Source organism: Stenella coeruleoalba (assembly GCF_951394435.1).
Source record: "Stenella coeruleoalba genome assembly, chromosome: 16".
In the NCBI taxonomy this organism is placed as follows: Eukaryota; Metazoa; Chordata; class Mammalia; order Artiodactyla; family Delphinidae; genus Stenella; species Stenella coeruleoalba.
The window spans coordinates 59,453,812-59,471,512 of record NC_137162.1 but is presented as its reverse complement, the minus strand read 5'-3'; the positions used below and the strand labels follow the sequence as shown (position 1 = coordinate 59,471,512).

Below are 17,701 nucleotides of genomic sequence, written 5' to 3'. Positions count from 1 at the left end.
CCTAGAAAAATGGTACAGATGAACCGGTTTGCAGGGCAGAAACTGAGACACAGATGTAGAGAACAAACATATGGACACCAAGGGGGGAAAGTGGTAGGGGTGGTGGTGGTGGTGTGATAAATTGGGAGACTGGGATTGACATGTATATGCTGATGTGTATAAAATGGATAACTAATAAGAACCTGATGTATAAAAAAATAAATAAAATTCAAAAAAAATTAACATTATAATGTGATCATAACTATGCAAGAAAACATGCAGAGGAAATTCACCAAAATGTAGTTGTCTCTGGAGAGCAGAACATTAGGTGATTTTTTCCTATTTCTCTGCATTTTCCAGATGTCATAGGGTATATTTACTTTTATACTCAATGTTTTTTTTCTCATCATGTAATAGGTTATTTTTTTTATTGAAATATAGTTGATTTACAATGTTGTGCCAATCTCTTCTGTACAGCAAAGTGACTCACTTGTATGTAGACTCTCTTTTTTTAATATTCTTTTCCATTATGGTATATTACAGAATATTGAATATAGTTCCCTATGCTATACAGTAGGACTTTGTTGTTTATCCATCCTATATATAATAGTTTACATCTGCTAATCCCAAACTCCCAGTCCTTCCCTCCCCCAGCCCCCTACCCCTTGGCAACCACAAGTCTGCTCTCTATGTCTGTGTTCTGTTTTGTAGATAGGCTCATTTGTGTCATATTATAGATTCCACATATGAGTGACATCATATGGTATTTGTCTTTCTCTTTTTGACTTCACTTCACTTAGTATGATAATCCCTAGTTGTATCCATGTTGCTGCAATGGCATTATTTCGTTGTTGTTTTTTTTTCTTTAGGCAGAAATTCCTTCCTTCCTCCCTCCCTTCCTTCCTTTCTTTTTGGCTGCACTGGGTCTTTGTTGCTGTGTGAGGGCTTTCTCTAGTTGCGGCGAGTGGGGGCTATTCTTTGTCACAGTGCATGGGCTTCTCATTGCGGTGGCTTCTCTTGTTGCAGAGCATGGGCTCTACGCATGTGGGCTCAGTAGTTGTGGCTCATGGGCTCTAAAGCGCAGGCTCAGTAGTTGTGGCGCACGGGCTTAGTTGCTCCACGGCATGTGGGATCTTCCCAGACCAGGGCTCTAACCCATGTCCCCTGAATTGGCAGGCAGATTCTTAACCACTGAGCCACCAGGGAAATCCTATTTCTTTCTTTTTTATGGCTGAGTAGTATTCCATTGTATATATGTACCAATCTTCTTTATCCATTCATCTGTTAATGGACGTTTAGGTTGTTTCCATGTCTTAGCTATTGTGAACAGTGCTGCTATGAACACAGGGGTGCATGTATCTTTTTTAATTATAGTTTTGTCCAGGTATATGCCCAGGAGTGGGACTGCTGGATCATATGGTAATTGTACAATATCTTTAGTTTTCTGAGGAACCTCCACACTGTTCTCCATAGTGGCTGCACCAACTTACATTCCCACTAACAGTGTAGGAGGGTTCCCTTTTCTCCACACCCTCTCCAGCATCTGTTATTTGTAGACCTTTTTTAAAAAAAATGTATTTGTTTTTTATTTATTTTTCGCTGCGTTGGGTCTTTGTTGCTGCATGCAGGCTGTTTCTAGTTGTGGCAAGCGGGGGCTACTCTTTGTTGCGGTGCACAGGCTTCTCAACACGGTGGCTTCTCTTGTTGCAGAGCACAGGCTCTAGGTACGTGGGCTTCACTAGTTGTGGCATGTGGGCTCAGTAGTTGTGGCTCACAGGCTTTAGAGCGCAGGCTCAGTAGTTGTGGCGCATGGGCTTAGTTGCTCCGCAACATGTGGGATCTTCCCAGATCAGGGCTCGAACCCATGTCCCCTGCATTAGCAGGCGGATTCTTAACCACTGCACCACCAGGGAAGCCCTGTAGACATTTTAATGATGGCCATTCTGACCGGTGTGAGGTGGTACCTCACTGTAGTTTGGATTTGCATTTCTCTAATTATATTTACTTTTATAATGACAAAAATTAACTCTATACAAAATAATAAACCTAAAACATCAACTTCCATATTATGGCACTATAAGCCTTTAATGAAGTGCTTAACTACACTCTAACACAATAAAGTGGCTAACACGTTTGAGCATGTCCCACTTTCTAACTCTATAAACCTCTAGATTTCTCTGCTTCAAAGATTGTTAAGCTTATTTGAAAGCAACCCAGATATCAAGTAGTGAGCTACTGTACATTGTCAGAGTAGCATACTTTTCTATTCTCCTTCCTCCCAGAAATAGACATATGACCCAGGCTAAGGCAGTCATTGACTCTCATTCCCACCAACATAACAGTTGAGGAGTGGGCTTGTGAAATGGTAAAAAGCAGCTCTTTCTGAATTGCTAAGTTCAGAGGATGTGAATCTGGAGCTGCCTGTGACCATCTTTCCCACTTGACAAGGATAGATAGTAACCTAATCTATAAACAGGACAAAGTTTTACAGAGACAAACAGCTTTAAAAGCTCCACAGTCCTGATTCTTACAATTACTGCTTTGAATCTGTGAGCTATCCCAATAATCTTCCAACTCAGCTAAGGGAGCCTGTAAATTCCCTTTTTCTGAAACTAGTTCATGTTGGATTTCTGTCACTTACAATAGAAAGTTCAGACCCTCACAGCATTACTCCAAATTACCATGGCAACGTAAGCTGGTTAATAAAAATGAAGGTAGCCTACATAGCAGTGGTTCTAAACTTTAGCTGTATCAGATCACCTAAAGGTTGAGGTACCTAGATCATTTATGCAAGTTCTCAGGTGACGCTGCTGCTGCTACTGCTCTGGGAACCACACTTTGAGAACCACAGGATACAACCATCCCTTGAAACCACACAAAAGGCGCTCTCTGCCTTTAAAATATATTTTACTTCAAATTATTTTTTGGAACATGTCATTGAGTTTCTAATTAATCTAGGGAAAGCTTCCTCTAATCTGCTTTTTTTTTTTTTTTTTTTTTTTTTTTTGCAGTACGCGGGCCTCTCACTGTTGTGGCCTCTCCCATTGCGGAGCACAGGCTCTGGACGCACAGGCCCAGTGGCCATGGCTCACGGGCGCAGCCGCTTCGCGGCATGTGGGATCTTCCCGGACCAGGGCACGAACCCATGTTCCCTGCATCGGCAGGCGGACTCTCAACCACTGCGCCACCAGGGAAGCCCTGATCTGTTTTAATACTATGTCTAATCCACATTCTTTCAGAAACCTTAAGTGACATGTTAATAGGCAAGCATATCTTTATCAATCACAGGTTTTTAAAACATAATGGTTTCTCTACTTATGATGTCTCACTTCCATTTATTACCACCTTCATTCAGTTACCAGCTTGCAAAACAAATCATTATATGCAACTAAGAGTAAAGCATCCCAAAAGACATTAGGGTTTTATTAAAAATAGTGAGATATACTGTGCAGTAGAAGCTAACACAACACTGTAAAGCAACTATATTCCAAGAAAAATTAATTTAAAAAAAAGTAAGACACTTTCTTTCTAAACCCTCAAACAAGCTTGAAATAGAATTTAAATGGGTTAAAGAGGATGCAATCTCCTTTAAAAGAAAGGTAAATCTCAGATCCCTGAGAGGACCTGATGAAAGGAAGGGAGGGAGGGGAGGAAAGGGAAAGAAAACAAAGCCAAAGAAGAGTCAAAGATACAAAGACAAATTTATACTGATAAAAAATTTAGTGCTAAAACAGTATGGATAAATTACTGATAATATTTTGGTTCTTGATTAGATGGTAGGTTCATGAGTGTTTTTTATCTAATTTTTATAACACATGTATATTACATGTAATGTTTGATATACATGAATGTAATATTTTTAAAACTGTAAGGAAACAACAACAACCTGGGAAACATATTCTCAGGTAGACCTGGACAAAAATAAATTGCAAAGTGTACTATTTATCTAAAACTTTCCTACAGTCCTTCTCTTCCAGGAAAGTCCAGTCCCACATACTCACAGATCAATCAAACCTGGGAACAGATTTTAAAACAGTTCTGCTACATTCTAAATGTTTACGACTTTGAGTTATCAGGATTCACTGAATTGTATGTTCAAGTTATTCAGTGGATTACTAGAACAGGGCATCTGGCAAATAATTCTATTAGCCAAATTTTGGTCTAACATTTTCCTTCCAAGAAAAAAGTTGCAACATTTAAAAGTTTGTCTTGGGCTTCCCTGGTGGCGCAGTAGTTGAGAGTCCACCTGCCAATGCAGGGGACACGGGTTCATGCCCCAGTCTGGGAAGACCCCACATGCCGCAGAGCGGCTAGGCCCGTGAGCCATGGCCAGTGAGCCTGCGCGTCCAGAGCCTGTGCTCCGCAACAGGAGAGGCCACAACAGTGAGAGGCCCGCATATCGCAAAAAAAAAAGTTTGTCTTTCCCAGACAAATCACTCAAAAATTAATAAGGTGGACTAAAAAATGCTTGTTATTCTAATCTAAACTTTCTCTGACACAAAAAATTTTCCACAGGGCTCCTTCTAACAGTCAGTCTCTCCACACCTTCCACAACTGTTCCAAACTTTCTTTTAGAAGGCTCCAGCTTTAAGTTTATTTTTCCTCATACAAATTCCATATTCAACTGTTGGTTTTCCTGACGTCTGTGTTAGACTTTAATCTTTCTGACAGTTTTTGGTCAACACAAAAGACCAACACACATTCAGGCTTCTAATTCAGGCCACTGAAATGTAGTATATACATTAAGACAGCATGTCTCTACCATATAAGCAGGATGGATTTTCCAAGACAACTAAGAGTGATTACTAATAGAACTAGTTATGTTTCTGTTCTTCCCTATTATCCCTCTGTAAATTGCCATTTGCTTTAACTCTATGAATTCTAGTCATACTTCTGCTCCCAAAGAGAGTGAGATGCATCTCTAGTACACACTTAAAATACGATGGACGAGTGCTTTAATGGTATGAGCAACCTTTTGATCAAAAACTCAGAAATCAGGGCTTCCCTGGTGGCGCAGTGGTTGGGAATCCGCCTGCCAATGCAGGGGACACGGGTTCGATCCCTGGTCCAGAAGATCCTACATGTCACGGAGCAACTAAGCCCGTGCACCACAACTACTGACCCTGTGCTCTAGAGCCCGCGAGCCACAACTACTGAGCCTGTGTGCTGCAACTACTGAAGCCCGTGTGCCTAGAGCCCATGCTCCACAAAAAGAGAAGCCACCACAGTAAGAAGCTGTGCATTGCAATGAAGAGTAGCCCCCGCTCGCCGCAACTAGAGAAAGCCAGTGTGCAGCAATGAAGACCCAACACAGCCAAAAATAAATAAATTTTTAAAAAAAGAGTTGTTATTAAAAACAACAACAACAACAAAGAATACCTCAGAAATCATACTAGCCTCTTTGCCACAACTTTCTGTAACTGAGCAGTGAACCCAGTCTTTGGCATCATTCCAATGGAAAAACAGTTCAGGATTTAGTTGAAAAGAACCTCTAAATCAAGATATTGCCCTTAACAGAAAGTGCTACACAGGTTTTCTTTTGGAGATTCTTCCAAAGTTCGGAGTCTTCCCTGTCAGAAGTAATCTGAAGATAAGATGTATTCAAAACACATACCTGTTTTTCCCTATATGGCACCTCAACCACCCCTGCTCTTTCTTCTGGAAACTGCCCCCTTCTCCCTTTTTTTACTCCCCCAGTCCATCTTTAATTCATCCCCATAGTTTTACCAGTCATGTTATATAGCATGATACTTCTCCCTGACTGAGTAGCCATTCAAAGTTCTTTGCTGGAAAATTTAAAAATGAAACTGAGAAAGAAGTGGCAGGCACTCTTTGAATGCCTCAACTATTTTATAAATAAAGCTCAAGAGAAGTTAGGGACCAATGAATGAAGCTTATCTGGAAAGGTTTTAAAATGAAGCAAATAACGCAGAGAAGACAGACAAGAGACAGAAAAAAACATTCTCCAGTTATTCTTGAAGTTTAATCACACTCCTGACCTCTGTTGTTAAGACAACTCCCTATCCCCACAATACTTAAATATATTCCATTATGGGCTAATATGAGTTGGATTTCTGTTTACGCCAGAGTCTTAATTAATATGGTTTCTCTCATAAACCCTGTTGTTAATATTTTTAGAGGCAAACTAAATAACAAGGTAAATAATTCTCATATATTTACCCCTCTCTATTCCCTAGCACCAGAAAGTGATATTTTTCAATTATCTTTTAAATGTTTTTCTTAACTTTGGAGGTCCAATACATGCTACTTCTATATCTGAGATACAAAGTTTAAGAATAAATATGATTTTAATCAATTTTTAAAAAAAGATTTAAGTTGGATTCACAATTGAAGTTAAACTCAATGTTTAAAGTTTCTGTTTCAACTAGGAAAGTCAAGTTTCCCTAAATGAGAAACATTTTAAAAATAAATGTAGGCTGAGGGGAAGATTTGAGAAAGAAATGAATCTTATTTATAATTAAAATGGTGCCCTTCTTCACTGACTTTTAAACTGTGTATTTTAAACTGTATAGTATACCTCTCAACTATTTCAAACACTTTAGTTAGTAATGCATACATTTCCCAATACAGGATAAAAGTTCAGGATTCTTGTTCCCAGGGTAGAAAAAAAATTTACCATAAGTGATACTAAGAGTCCCGCAATTTAGTAAAATTCATCAATAATGTCCACTTTTATTTGGTGGCCCCTTTAACTGGAAGCAGAATAAGCAAAAAGGTAAGGTATCAAATACGAGGCCAAACTTGACCACCAGCCAGTAATACAAAATCAGCAGGGACTTCCTGGTGATCCAGTGGTTAAGACTCTGTGCTTCCACTGCAGGGGGCACAGGTTTGATCCCTGGTCAGGGAACTAAGATCCCGCATGCTGCGCAGCGCGGCCAAAAAAATAAATAAATAAAGCAGTACTTCAGATGAAAGTACCTTGGATGATGCCTGACACATCGAAGACACTTAAGACATGTTACTTTTGAATGTGGGGCAAGAGCTCAAGAATAGCTGGATATGTTGCCAAGGGTGTCTCAAGGGACGTGGAAAAAGAAAAGACTTGGAGAGTTGTGGGAAGCCCAGGCAACCTCAACCCTGGGCTAAGGCAGTGAGAAGGACCAAGCAGCCCAATCTACTAGCAAACAAATGCACAGTCTTTATAATTTAGGAATTTGAGTGGGAGAAGAAAGTGGACAGAGGCAGTGGAAGGGAAGAAGGAAAAGAAGTAAACATTAAATTATACATGTTTTCCTTGTTGCTTATAAATGCTGGTATTTCCAAATATTAACATAGTCTATACATTTCTCATTTGAATAATCTACAGTATTTTCTCTTGGTTGTATAAACTGGTTATATTAATGAAACTATGTATTTCATAACATGAATATCAATAAATATTGGTTAGAATATTAAAAAACAGCAGTAATATAAAAAGCAGCTATTCTTTAGGACTTAAACTGTTTTTTTTTTTTCCAATGTATTTATTATTTTTGGCTGCAATGGGTCTTCGTCGCTGCGCGCGGGCTTTCTCTAGTCACCGCACATGGGGGCTACTCTTCGTTGCAGTGCGTGGGCTTCTCATTGCGGTGGCTTCTCTTGTTGCAGAGCACGTGCTCTAGGCGCACGGGCTTCTGTAGTTGTGGCACGTGGGCTCAGTAGTTGTGGCTTGCAGGCTCTAGAGTGCAGGCTCAGTAGTTATGGCACATGGGCTTAGCTGCTCCACAGCATGTGGGATCTTCCCAGACCAGGGCTCGAACCCGTGTCCCCTACATTGGCAGGCGGATTCTTAACCACTGTGCCACCACGGATAGAGACTTAAACTCTTAAAACTAGGTTTGTTTTCTAATTTGGAGAGTGCTAAACATAAATATGGGAAAGTTTAAAGCCTAATTTCTAAGTTTAAAGAATATACTTGGATATATATGTAAAAAGTTTAAAACTTTATATAGCAATTAAAAGAACTCAAAAAATGTTAACAACTGTCTGAGAGTTGGGATCACAGTCAATTCTCTTCGCTCAACTTCTGCATTTTAATAAACATTTTTAATAGAAAATTTGTATTTCTACAAATAAATAAGCGAGCTAAAAAACGAAGTCAAAGTAGCAGTGAAGTGAAGAGACAAATTCAAATCATAGACAGAGATAGCAAAATCCAAACGATCAACCACACCTCTACTAGTTGGCATAATACCACCATCAATCCCTTTTGCTCCAAAACAAATTGCATCTATTTTTGATTTTCAGAGGAAGTCCTGAAAAGGCAACTGTAGTGTCTTCACCACCCTTAGGATACAAGTGGAAAATAAAATCTTGTACAATATACATTTTAGATTTTTTAAGCTTAAGTAAGGAATATGTGGTGAAGCAAACTATTCCAAAAGCATAGCTTTCAATGAAACTTCATTAAAGACTGAATTTTTAAAGCAAGCTATACTACTTGAAAAATTATCATTTAGAAAGAAAGAGCATTCCCTTTAGAAAAGGACCTGCTCATACAAACAAGAACCAATCACAGGAAGCAACAGAAAAATTATCTCATTTGCAACAGCAACAAATATGTTAATTACCTGGGAATAAACTTAAGAAAACTTTAAATTGACCCTAAAATTAACTCAAAATATAGCAAAGATTATTTTGAAATTTAAAACTATAAACCTCTTAGGAAAAAAAGAGGTGTAAATCTTCATAACCCTGATTAGGCAATTAGACATAACACCTAGACAACAATTTCTTAGATATAACACCTAAAGCACAAGAAGCCAAGGAAAACATTAAATTGGACTTCATCAAAATTTAAAACTTTTGTTCTTCAGGAAAGTGAAAATACAAGCCACAGAATGGGAAAAAAATTATAAATCATATCTCTAACAAAAGTTTAATACCCAGAATATATACAGAACTCTTAGAACCCAACAGTAAAAATAATTTAAAATACTCCATTTTTTAAATGGGAAAAGGATTTGAAGAGACATTTCTCCAAAGAAGATACAAATGGCCAATAAGTACATGAAAAAACACTCAACATCATTAGTCATTATGGAAATGCAAATTAAATACCACAATGAGATATCACTTCACAGCCCCTAGTATAGGTATAGTAAAAAAGAAAATAAGTGTTGACAAGGATGTGAAGAAACTGGAACACTCATACACTGCTGATGGGAATGTAAAATGGTGTAGCTACTTCGGAAAACAGTTTTTCAGTTCCTGAAAACATAGAGTTACCATATGACCCAACAATTCCACTCCTAAGTCTATACCCAAAACAAATGAAAGCACATATCCACAGAAATATTTGTATATGAATGTTCATAGCAGCAGCATTAATAATAGCCAAAAAGGTGGAAGCAACCCAAATGTGCATCAAATGATGAATAAAATATGATATATTCATACAATGGAATGTTATTTGGTCATAAAAAGAAATGAAGTACTGATACATGCTATAACGCAAATGAACCTCGAAAACATTACGTTAAGTGAAAAAATCTACAGACATAAAAAGTACATTAGTGGTTGCCTAGGGCTGGGGGAGGGGGAGGAGAGTGATTGCTAATGGTTCTGACGTTTCACTTTGGAGTGATAAAAAAAAAGTACTAAAATTGATTGTTATGATGTTTACACCAACTCTGTGCATGTATTAAAAGCACTTTAAGAGGTAAATTGTATGGAATGTGAATTGTACCTCAATAAAGCTGTTTTAAAAAAAGAAATCAACAAATTCTCATTTCACTAGGTAAATCCAGGAGTAGGGATGCTGGGTTGTATGGTAAGCATATGTTTACCTTTATAAAGAACTGCCAAATGTTAAAGTCACTATACCATTTGCACTGCCATCAGCAATGGATGAAAGCTCCAACTGCTCCACATTCTTATCAGCATTTGGTATTGTTGTTATTTTTCCTTTTTTCCTTCATTCTTCTTAATGTCTTAATTTTCTCACTTAAGTGTATACTGGTATCTCAGTGTGGTTTTAATTTGCAATTCTGCAATTACTAATGATGTTTAATATCTTTTGGTATATTTATTTGCTGTCCATAGGTCTTTTTGGTAAAGTTTCTACTTAAATCTTCTGTCAAATTTTTGTTAGGTTGTTCACTTACTACTGAATTTTGTGAGTTCTTTATATATTCTGGATACAAGTCTTTTGTCAGATATGTGATAGGGGAATATTAACTCCCAGTCTGTGACTTGTCTTTTTACTCTCATAACACGGTTTCAAACAGCAGGAGTTCTTAATTTTGATGAAGTCGAATTTATCAATTTATTCATTTATGGATCATGCTTTTGGTATCTAATTTTTTGGTGATTAAAAAAAAAATCTTTGCCTGATCCAAGGTCAAAAAGATTTTGTCTTATATTTTCTTCAAGTTATTTTCTAGCTTTAGGTCATATCTCGAGGTCTACGAACGACTTTGAACTAGTTTTTGCACAGAGGGTGAGGAATTTTTGCACTGAGGCTATAATAAAGAAAAATATTCTATTTTGACATTTGAGTGCTCATTGCCTTAAAGCCCCACACTTCCCTCTCCCTTTTGCCCCACATCTGGATAAGTCAGTAAGAAAGCCCAGCCATTGCCTCCTTGGGCGTCAGTGGGAAGCTAAAACCATGTAAATCCCACACATGGGAACTATCACACTCCTTCTGGCCACAATAAAAATTAAACCCAACCGCCCTTCTTCACTTTTGCTTCATTCTGGACTAAACCTAAGACCTCTCCGTGAGGAATCCTTTTTCAGTTGACTGTGTGAGTAAACTTTATTTCATATTTCATATCCACTGGTGCCTTTGTGTCATCTGTCCCAAGATTTATATAAACTTCTGGGCAAGACAGTTTTTGCATATGAACGTCTAGCTATTCCAGATTATCCTTTCTCTATTGAATTGCTTTAATACCCTTGTCAAAAACGAACTGACCATTTTGTGTGTCTGAATTCTCTGTTTTGTTCCATTGATCTATCTTTTCTCTATCTTTACCCTTGAGTACTGCAGTAATTAAGTTGAAATCAGGAGTTTCCCAACTTTTTTGTTCTTTTTCAACATTATTTTACCTTTTTCTAGTTCCTTTGTTTTTCCATATCAATTTTAGAATCAGCTTGTTACTTTCTGTAATAAACCCTGCTGGGATTTGGACTGGAATTGCACTGAATCTATAGATCAGCTTGGACGAATGGTTGTCTTAACAATATTGTCTTCCAATCCATGAATATGGAATATCTCTCCATTTATTTAGGTCTTCTTTGGTTTCTTCCACCAGTGTCTTATAATTTTCATTATACAAATCTTGCACATGTCTTGTAAAGCTAATACTAAATATTTCATAGGTTTTGGTGCTATTGAGATAGTACTTTTAAATTTTAATTTCTAATTGTTCATTGTTACTATAGAGAAATACAACTGATTGTTATATATTGACCTTCTGTCCTTCAACCTTGCAGAATTCACTTATTAGGGCTGGAGCTTTCTGAACAATCTTTCCGATTTTCTGCATAGACATTCTGTCCATGATTAGAGACAGTTCCTGCTCTTTGAAACACACTGTTAAAACAATGAAGACAAGCCACAATCTGGGAAGAAATATTTCCCTATAACGTATGTTACTATTCCATTACTAGATATTTATGCAAGAGAAAAGAAAGTATATATTCCTCCGAAGACTTATATGTGAATTGCGAATGCTCATCACAACTTTGTTTATAATAATTAAAAGCTGGAAACAACCCAAATGTCCATCAATTAGTACATGGGAAAAAAAAAAGTTTTGTGGTATATCCATACAATATACTACTACTCAACAATAAAAAGGAACAAACACATAACAACGTGGATGAATTCCAAAATAATTATGCTGAGTTTAAGAAGCCGGACACTCTCCTCCCCCCTGCAAAAAGTACATACTATATGAGTCCATTTACAGAAAACTCTCAAAAATACAAACAAATCTTAAGTGTCATAAAAAGATCAATGGTTACCTGGGGATGAGGAAAGGGCAGGAAGGAGCAGGAGGGAGGGATTACAAAGAGTCATGAGGAAACTCGTGAAGGTGTTGAAAATGTTCCTTATCTTGACGGTGTTGACAACCTCATGGGTATATACTTTTGTCAAAACTTACCAAGTGCACACTGTAAATGTGTGCAGTTTACTGTGTATCAATTATACCTCGATAAAGTTGTTACAGTACACCAATTACTTTATTAGTAATCACCCTTATTATGTCATATGTTAGTGTCTTTATTTACCTATAAAACATTATCACTTGGTAGCTATGATTACTGTTCACAAATATCATTATTTAAGATTTTTTTATTCAAACAGTAAATTGAGATCTATTCTCAAAATACCTTTGAGGTTTAAAGACTGGTAAATTTGAGAGTATGCAAATTTGAGAACGTCTTCAAGCAACTTTTGAATATGAATAAAATCTTGTCTGTGTTTAAAAAAAGGGGGGAGGTTGTTGGAACAAGAGGGCAAGAACAAAGGCCATATGTATACAGCAAGTAATGCTTTGAGGACCTAAATTCAACAACTAGGTTTAAGAAGCACTAAAATAATTATTTATTGATCATTGTTTGAAAGAATCAGACCTGAAAATCCAGTTAATATAAGATTAGAGTATAAGAGAAGTCTTGAGCCTACTTAAAACCAGTTAATCAATATTTACTAAACACTCTCAAATAAAACAATTAAGCATATAAATCTATGTAGCTGTCCTCTATTCTGTATGTTAATTCAAACATGTTATCATGATTCTTCCAGCACAATGTTCAGAACATAGTAACAGATGCTAATACTTAATGATCACAATATTGAATCAAGGAAAATACCTTTTTCTCTCATTCTCTAAAACTAAACATACTTTGTACACAAATTTCCCTTTGTAACAGAAATTCTTAAAATTTTTCAGAAAACAGTTCATGGTTGAAAAGCTTGAGAAATTATAAGGGCAACAGTGCGAGGTACTGAGGTGAAAAACCTTAAAAAATATAGATTCAGAAAAACAGAAAATAGCTTAAAATAGACATCTGAAAATTAGTGATTAATACTTTACAAGTTTCCATTTCTATTACTTACTCCCCAGAAACTTTACAAAAGCATCTTCTCCCAAAATTTTTGCAACACACTTAATAGAATCCATTTCTTCACTGCTATAGACATAACAGAAGATTCTTCCATTTGATGCTTCATCTCAATGTTCACTGTTGACTACTAATTTTGACTACTAATTCTTGGGCAAATTACTTGACTTGGAATCTCCGTTTCTTTATTTGTAAAATGGGGATGATATAAAACCACCTCACAGAATTATTTTAAAGATTAAATTATATAATATTATGAAACAACATTTTATAAATTGTAAAGTGCTTTAGTTGTTATCAGGTTGATTAAAAAACCTTCTCAGAGCCCAATCCCAAAGTCTACTGTAGCTAAACAGGTAGATAAAATAAAGCACTAAATTACAGCCTTTTCTTCACACTACTTATAATGAAGAAATAGCTCAAATGCCCAACAAGAAAGGCTGAGTATATTACTTTGATATATTATAATATCACTATTTAAGTGAAAAATATGTAAACCAAAACATGGACATATTTATATAAAACACTAAGCAGGAAGCGGAAGAAGTCCAAGATAGTGCTCATTCACTGATGACAACTATGTAAGAAGCATGAATCTCTATACTGTATTTTTTGCCAATACACAACCAAATATACTAATAGTCATACTGATCATCCAAAGCAACATCAGGAAAAGGAATGTTTTTCATTATATCAAGTTCAAAACTGCTGGAGTAACCTTAATGAAGTCCTTTGAGCGTCAATTAGTTTTTATTGAGGCACAATATTTGGCTAGAAGAAAATTAATGAGAGGATACCTTTATACAAATAAATTTCACTGAGTAGAAACACAAATGAAACTTTAACTAATGAAGCTTTCACAAATACACATACTTTATTTGGCTTGTCTCTTACACATTCATTTTATACACACACACACACACACACACACACACACACACACACACCCATTATGTAATTATAAGATTCAAGATCTCACTGTCAGAAGAGCAATAAAGTGTAATGCCAAGGGCCTGTTCAATTTACTTTTTCTTTACCTTAAAGTATTTTCCACTTTCAGAGTACAGCCAAAGATATGTTACAACATATAAGGGGTTGGGGTGAGGCCAGTATGATGTACCATTGCCTAGGCAATTTAGCAATTCAACAATTCTCCAACCAACTTACTTCTGTTAAAACCCTTTTAGCAAGTTTATTAAGGTCATCTATATAGTCAAGTCCAGTCAGACTTACAAGCCCAGCTCAATTTTCAAAAATATTCAAGAAACCCTGCCTCAAGATACCTAGATGTCCTTACTCCATACCTTTTACTTTTTGGTTCTTGTAGGGTTAGGGTTTTGCATTTTATAGATGCACTTGTGGAGGGAGAGAGTATCTGAAAAATGGTAATTAAAATTCCACACAGATGTGTATACTTGTATTTTCAGACCCAGGGTCCACACCTTCTATCAGATTCTCAATGGATTTCATGTCCTCAAAATAGGTTGAGAACTACTACTATGTATCTCATAGGGACACTTTTCAAATCTAAGAGATGTAATTACATCCCTCCCAGTTAATAACTGCTAAGTAAAATAAGGCATTCCTTCCACAGAAGTGAAGGCTCACAAGCTTCATGGTTGCATCCCTGGAATAAAAGCAGGAGCTTGAACATATTTGCCCTATGAAAGATACTGCTTGTCAGTATACAACCCACTCTGCACTATTAGAAAAGGTTAACATCTCCTTACCAAAAAGCCAAGATTCCCCTGCAACAACCTGGACTACCCTGGTAATACAAAGCTTTCTTTTTTCAATAGTCTTTTACACTGTCTAAATTTTTCTGCAATAAAAGTTGTACACATTTTTTTTCATCTTTTTTTTGTTACTACTTTAGTTACCAAAATACAAAATGGCCAATAAAATTATCCGTTTACCAAAATCCTTGATTTTCAGTACTTCAAAATAAAACTCATTTTAAGATATCAAAGCCTTATTCACCTAAAGACACAGAGTAGTCCTTTTCCTAGTAACTATGTTAAATCTATAAGAATCATTTGTGGGCTTCCCTGGTGGCGCAGTGGTTAAGAATCTGCCTGCCACTGCAGGAGAAACGGGTTTGAGCCCTGGTCTGGGAAGATCCCACATGCCGCGGAGCAACGAAGCCCGTAAGCCACAACTAATGAAACCCGCGCGCCTAGAGCCCGTGCTCCACAGCAAGTGAAGCCACCGCAATGAGAAGCCCACGCACCGCAACGAAGAGCAGCCCCCGCTCGCCGCAACTAGAGAAAAGCCCGCGCACAGCAACGAAGACCCAAGGCAGCCAAAAATAAATAAAATAAAATAGATTAAAAAATAAAAGAGTCATTTGCCATCGGCCATCTAAAATATTGGCAGGACTTAAAGCATAATGTACCAAAACCAAAACTGACATGACTTTCAAAGGTAAATGATGAAACCTATGCTTCCCACAGAAAGAAAAGGTAAAATTTGAAGTTCATCGTTAAGATTTAGAAATCATATTCACAGGCTAAAAGTCAAAGTTAAAGAAAAATCGCTGAATGTCTAAATTTTAAATCAAGGCAAAAAACCTTATTCACGGTTGTTCACTTTCAGCTTCTTAAATATTTCCTCCTTAACGTATCCATTTTTTCCATAGACACTTGATCAGAAAAATCCCTTCTAAATGTTTTATAAACTAAATTCCAGTGTTCCTGCTATGAGGACTGAATATTTCATCAGATTAGGAAAAGACTAGCCTCATTCATAAGCTACATCTAAATCTAAAAAGGGAAATACGTTTCTTCCCCGAACCTATAAAAAAAAAAAAAGGCAAAAGTTGATGAAAGAACACTGCTGCCACGTCTTTTCCCTTCCCCCACTCAGTAGTGGCTATTTCATCCCTTCAGAGTGCATTCCAAGGGAAAGTCCATAGCTCTCAGAGAAACCAGAAACAGTTAAGTCGAAATTGGCAAGCCGCTTTGGCCTTTTCGATCAATTCCTAAAAGGAGATCTAGTTTCTTCTTCATCCCTTTCTTAAAGCAAACAGTGCAAAATTCCAAGTCTTCACCACTCTACCCAGAACGCCTAAATTGTTAGTGTCTAAAAACTGACTGTATTTAATACAATCGATTATTTAGGAGAAATGGTCCCATACTTATGGAACCATTCTTCCTCCCCCTTAAAACATACAGCTGGGGTCCATCCACGTAATTCAAAGTTCTCACACAGCCAAAGAATTCCATTTACTGATGTGGACTTTTAAAAGCAGCAAACTTGGCGGAGAGAAAGAGAGGGGGAGGGGAGAAGCTCATGTGCCTTTAAAAAATTTATGTGGCAGAAGAAGGAAGGAAGAAGACTAGCTTCCCAGTTGACTGGAGGATCTGACAGCCGACTTCCTCAACCCAGCCGCCCGAAACTCGCCGCCCGGGGCTACCTCCAGCTGCTCCGGCAGCACCGCTGCGCGCAACAGATGAGTAAAGCCTGAACTTCCGCGGGTAGGTCCTCTTCCCAGACCCCACGACTCTTCGGCAGGATAAAAATGCCCGAGCGCTTCCCCGTCAGCTATAAGCTTTAAAAACCGCTCTCCATTGCCACACGCTAACCATCTGCTGCTGTGGAGGCCGAAAACCCTCGCGTACTCCTTAGCTTTTTAGGCAGGACCAGGTAGGAGAGGAGCTCGGAAAACTCAACAGGGTGATTCCTCCTCAGGAAGGAATATTCAAGAAAGTGCTGGTCCCCGGGGCGGAGACTGATGCTGCCGCAGCCCCAACAGTCGGGGGCGCCAACCTGGGAGGCGGTGGGAAGAGGAGCACGGAGGAGGGCAGAAGGGCCTCTGGGGCACCCAGGAGACGCGGGGCGCAGGGCGAGGGGCCGAGTCTCCAGGGGAGACGGTACTGAGCCAGTAGTAGTAAACTGGGGGAGCCTCCCCCTGCCCCCGAGCCATACCACGAGAGGGGGCAGGGACCAGACCACCAGAGCCACCCGAGAAGGACCATGGCTGCCCGAGGATTTAAGCCTCAGTCCCCAAGGTCGGAGGAGCGTCTCACCTGGGAAGTGGCACGGGAGGGCTGCGCGTTCTTCAGTCCCCGGTCGCCTGCGCTCGGCCGGCTACCTAATCTTTTCCCTCAGCCCGCTGGCGGCGCGACTGGGCAGCAGAGGGAGCCAGTTAGCCCTTTTATAACCTCCAGGCTGCGACGGCTGCGCTGAGGAGGAGGCGTCTGCAACCCTCGCTACGTGAGCTCGATCACACCAGCGTCCCGGCGTCTGCGCAGGCGCCCAGCCCGGGCCCTCTCCGCCCCTACCCGCGGCCCACGCCCCACGCCCAGGACTCCCCACCAGCTGGTGGAGTCTGAGGCCCAGAGGAGGGGCCGGCGGTCGCGCCTGGGATGTAACGCGCCTGCGCGGGGTTCTCGCCAAGCCGCCGTCACCGTGGTTACCTCGGATTTGCCCCGCTTCTTTCAACAGGTTGTTTAGCGCCTGAATTTCGGGATCAGCCCCAGTCAGGCCTGAACGACGAAACCACCAGCAAGGAAATAGCTTAAATTTGAGAAGAGGAACATGGAAGCGTAGGAAATAAAGCAGAAAAGAAGGATCGGGTGGAAAATAACACTACATCCTGTATTGATATCTCAGCTGTCTTGGCCCTGAGGCTTTTTGC

General features: G+C 38.8%; 1 protein-coding gene across 2 annotated transcripts in view; it reads right to left on the bottom strand.

The window, feature by feature from the left end:
• Positions 1-17,263, bottom strand: part of P4HA1 (prolyl 4-hydroxylase subunit alpha 1) — a 94,441-nt gene extending 77,178 nt beyond the window's left edge. For both annotated transcript variants that reach the window (XM_079899935.1, XM_079899936.1), the window contains exon 1: positions 17,091-17,263. The gene's annotated coding sequence lies outside the window, so the exon portion shown is untranslated. The remainder of the gene's footprint in view (positions 1-17,090) is intronic.
• Positions 17,264-17,701: the final 438 nt, after the last annotated feature.